Raw genomic sequence first — 5,625 nt, 5'->3', positions numbered from 1 at the left:
CTAATTTGACAATAAACTATTTGTAAAAAAAAAAAATTATATGCCAACAAATTGGACAACTTAGAAGAAATGGAAAAATTCCTAAACACACACTCACTACCAAAATTCACACGGGAAGAGATAGAAAACTGAACAAACCCATAACGAGTGAATAAATCGAATCAGTGATCAAAAATCTCCAAACTAATAAGAACCATGGACCTGATGGCTGCCCTGGGGAATTCTACCAGACATTTAAAACAGAATGAATCCCAATTCTTCTCAAACTATTCCAAAAAATAGAAATCGAAGGAAAACTCCTGGACTCATTTTATGAAGCCAGCATCACTCTGATTCCCAAGCCAGACAGAGATCCAGCAAAAAAAGAGAACTATAGGCCAATATCCTTGATGAATACGGATGCAAAAATCCTCAACAAGATCCTTGCAAATCGAATCCAGCAGCATATCAAAAGAATCATCCACCAAGATCAAGTGGGATTCATTCCTGGGTTACAGGGCTGTTCAACATTCGCAAATCAATCAATGTGATAAATCATATCAATAAAAGAAAAGATAAAAACCATATGATCCTTTCAACAGATGCAGAAAAAGCATTTGACAAAATACAGCATCCCTTCTTAATAAAGACTCTAGAGAAAGTCGGGATAGAAGGAACCTACTTAAACATCATAGAAGCCATCTATGAGAAGCCTCCAGCTACCATCATCCTCATTAGGGAAAAACTGAGAGCTTTCCCCCTGAGATCAGGAACACGACAGGGATGTCCACTCTCACCACTGTTGTTTAACAAAGTGCTGGAAGTACTACCATCAGCCATCTGACAACAAAAGGAAATCAAAGGCATCAGAATTGGCAAAGAGGAAGTCAAACTTTCACTCTTCGCAGATGACATGATACTCTACATAGAAAACCAGACAGACTCCACCAGAAGCCTACTAGAACTGATCCAAGAATTCAGCCAAGTTGCAGGGTACAAAATCAACGTACAGAAATCGGTTACAATTTTATACACCAACAATGAAGCAACAGAAAGAGAAATCAAGAAACTGATCCCATTCACAATTGGACAACAAACCATAAAATACCTCGGAATAAACCTAACCAAGGATACAAGAGATCTGTATGATGAAAACTATAGAAAACTTATGAAGGAAATTGAAAAAGACACAAAGAAATGGAAAAACATTCCATGCTCATGGATAGGAAGAATAAATATAGTTAAGATGTCATTTCTACCTAAAGCACTCTACACATTCAATGCAATTCCAATCAAAATTGCACCAGCATACTTCTCAAAACTAGAACAAACTATCCAAAAATTTGTATGGAACCACAAAAGACCCCGAATAGCCAAAGTAATACTGAAAAATAAAACCAAAACGGGAGGTATCACCATCCCAGACTTCAGCCTCTACTACAAAGCTGTCATCCTCAAGACAGTATGGTATTGGCACAAAAACAGACACATAGACCAATGGAACAGAATTGAGAACTCAGAAGTGGACCCAAAAGTATACAGCCAACTGATCTTTGACAAAGCAGGAAAGAATATCCAATGGAAAAAAGACAGCCTTTTTAACAGATGGTGTTGGGAGAACTGGACAGCAACATGCAGAAGAATGAAACTAGATCATTTTCTCACACCATGCACAAAAATCAACTCAAAATGGATAAAGGACCTGAACGTGAGACAGGAAACTATCAACACCCTAGAGGAGAAAGCAGGAAACAACCTCCTTGACCTCCACCGCAGCAACTTCTTACTTGACACATCCCCAAAAGCAAGGGAATCAAGAGCAAAAATAAACTGTTGGGACCTCATCAAGATTAAAAGCTTCTGCACAGCCAAGGAAACAACCCAGAAAATTAATAGGCAACCAACGGAATGGGAAAAGATAGTTGCAAATGACATATCAGATAAAGGGTTAATATCCAGAATCTATAAGGAACTCACCAAACTACACGCCCGAAAAACAAACAACCCAGTGAAGAAATGGGCAGAAGACATGAACAGACACTTCTCCAAAGAGGACATCCAGATGGCCAACAGACACATGAAACGATGCTCAGCATCCCTCCTCATCAGGGAAATACAAATCAAAACCACACTGAGATACCACCTCACGCCAGTCAGAGTGGCTAAAATGAGCAAATCAGAGAACTCTAGATGCTGGCGAGGATGTGGAGAAACGGGCACCCTCCTACACTGTTGGTGGGAATGTAAACTGGTACAGCCCCTCTGGAAAACAGTGTGGAATTTCCTAAGGAAACTAACCATAGAACTCCCCTAGGACCCAGCAATAGCACTGCTAGGAATTTACCCAAGGGATACAGAAATGCTGAGGCATAGGAGCACATGGACCCCAATGTTCATAGCAGCACTCTCCACAATAGCTAAAACATGGAAAGAGCCTAAGTGTCCATCAACGGACGAATGGATCAAGAAGATGTGGTTTATCTATACCATGGAATACTACATGGCAATGAGAAACAATGAAATCTGGCCTGTGTAGCAACATGGATGGACCTTGAGGGTGTTATGCTGAGTGAAATAAGTCAGGCAGAGAAGGACAAATATCATATGTTTGCACGTATAGGAAGATTAGGAAGAACTTAACTGAGGAACAAGGGGCAGATGAAGGGGGGTAATGGTGGGGGAAAGGGAGAGAGGCAAACCATGAGAGACTCTTGAATGCTGACAAAAACTGAGGACTGATGTATGTGGGGGGGAGGGGGTTGGGCATGGAAGAGGACACTTGTGGGGATGAGCACTGGGTGTTATGTGGAAACTAATTTGACAATAAACTATTTGAAAAAAAAAAAAGAATGTGCTAATGGCAAGGGGCTTAGATACTTCACTTACAGCAATGGATAGATCAACTAGACAGAAAATCGATAAAGACACAGTGGGCTTGAATGACACATTGGACCAGATGGATTTGACAGATATATTTGGAACTCTACATCCTGAGGCCATGGAATTCACTTTTTTCTCAAGTACACATGACACATTCTCCAAGATAGATCACATTTTGGGACAGAAAGTAACCCTCAATAAATATAAAAGATTTGAGAACATACCATGCACACTTTCATATCACAACGCTATGAACCTGAAATTAATCACAGGACGAAGCCTGGAAAACCTCCGAAAACATGGAGGTTAAAGAACACCCTACTAAGGAAGGAATGGGCCAATCAGACAATTAGAGAGGAAATTTAAAAATATATGGATACAAATAAAAATGAAAATAAGACAATCCAAACTCTATGGGATGCAGCAAAGAAAGCCTAGGAGGAAAGTACATTGCACTCCACTCCTATTTCAAGAAATTAGGAAAAGTACAAATACAAAATCTAACAGCTCGCCTAAAGGAACTAGAAAGAGAGCAACAAGAGCACCCCAAACCCAGTAGGAGAAGGAAATAATAAAAATCAGGGCAGAAATAAACATATAGAATAAAAAAAACCAGTTGAGTGATCAATGAAACCAAGAGTTGGTTTTTTGAAAAAATAAACAATATTGACAAACCTCTAGCCAGGCTTTTCATAAACAAAAGGGAGAGCACCCAAATAGACAAAATCATGAATGAAAATGGGCTTATTACAACCAATGCCTCAGAAATACAAGCAATTATCAGGGAATACTATGAAAAATTATATGTCAACAAATTGTACAACTTAGAAGAAATGGAAAAATTCCTAAACACACAATCACTACCAAAATTAATAGAATTTTGAGATAGAAAGAGGTAGAAAACCTGAAGAGACCCATAACAAGTGAGGAAAACGAATCCGTTATCAAAAATTGCCCAAGAAATAACAGCCCTGGGCCAGATGGCTTCCCTGGGGAATTCTTCCAGACATTTAAATCAGAGTGAATACCTCTCCTTCTCAAGAAAATCCAAAAAATAGAAATCGAAGGAGAACTTCCAGACTTATTTTATGAAGTCAGCATCACTTTGAATCCGAAGCCAGACAGAGATTCAGCAAAACAAAAAAGAACTACAGGCCAATATCCTTGATGAAAACGGATGCAAAAATCCTCAACAAGATACTTGCAAATCGAATCCAGCAGCATATCAAAAGAATCATCCACCAAGATCAAGTGGGATTCATTCCTGGGTTACAGGGCTGGTTCAATATTCACAAATCAATCAATGTGATACATCACATTCACAAAAGATAAAAACCATATGATCCTGTCGATAGATTCAGAAAAAGCATTTGACAAAATACAGCATCCTTCTTAATAAAGACCCTCGAGAAAGTCGGGATAGAAGGAACCTACTTAAACATCATCAAAGCCATCTATGAGAAGCCTTCAGCTAACATCATCCTCATTAGGGAAAAACTGAGGGCTTTCCCCCTGAGATCAGGAACACGACAGGGATGTCCACTCTCACCACTGTTGTTTAACAAAGTGCTGGAAGTACTACCATCAGCCATCAGACAACAAAAGGAAATCAAAGGTATCAGACTTGGCAAAGAAGAAGTCAAACTTTCACTTTTCGAAGACGACATGATACTCTACATAGAAAACCAGACAGACTCCACCAGAAGCCTACTAGGACTGATCCAAGAATTCAGCAAAGTTGCAGGGTACAAAATCAACCTACAGAAATCGGTTGCATTTTTATACATCAACAATGAAGCAACAGAAAAAGAAATCAAGAAACCTATCCCATTCACAATTGCACAAAAAGCCATCCGATACCTAGGAATACACCTAACCAAAGATATAAGAGATCTGTATGATGAAAACTATAGAAAACTTATGAAGGAAATTGAAAAAGACACAAAGAAATGGAAAAACATTCCATGCTCATGGATAGGAAGAAAAACAGAGTTGATATGCCATTACTTCCCAAAGAAATCTACACATTCAATGCAATCCCAATAAAAAGTGCACTGCATTCTTCTCAAACCTAGAACAAATATCCTAAAATTTGTATGGAACCACAAAAGACCCCGAATAGCCAAAGGAATATTGAAGAAGAAAACCAAAACGGGAGGCATCACCATCCCAGACTTCAGCCTCTACTACAAAGCTGTCATCATCAAGACAGTACGGTGTTGGCACAAAAACAGACACATAGACCAATGGAAGAGAATTGAGAACTCATAACTGGACCCAAAGGATACAGCCAACTAATCTTTGACAAAGCAGCAAAGAATATCCAATGGAAGAAAAACAGCCAGATTAACAGACGGTGCTGAGAGAACTGGACAGCAACATGCAGAAGAATGAAACTAGATCATTTTCTCACACCATGCACAAAAATAAACTCAAAATGGATAAAGGACCTGAACGTGAGACAGGAAACCATCAACACCCTAGAAATGAAAGCAGGAAACAACCTCCTTGACCTCCACCGTAGCAACTTCTTACTTGACACATCCCCAAAGGCAAGGGAATCAAGAGCAAAACTGAATATTGGAACCTCATGAAAATGAAAAGCTTCTGCACGGCAAAGGAAACAAATATAAAACTAATAGGCGGACTGAATGGGAAAAGATAGTTGCAAATGACATATCAGATAAAGGGTTAGTGTCCAAAATCTATAAGGAACTCACCAAACTACACGCCCGAAAAACAAACAACCCAGTGAAGAAATGGGCA

This window comes from Hyaena hyaena, unplaced genomic scaffold (assembly GCF_003009895.1).
Source record: "Hyaena hyaena isolate Hyena2069 unplaced genomic scaffold, ASM300989v1 scaffold_637, whole genome shotgun sequence".
Classification (NCBI taxonomy): Eukaryota; Metazoa; Chordata; class Mammalia; order Carnivora; family Hyaenidae; genus Hyaena; species Hyaena hyaena.
Note: the sequence above shows the minus strand (reverse complement) of the source record.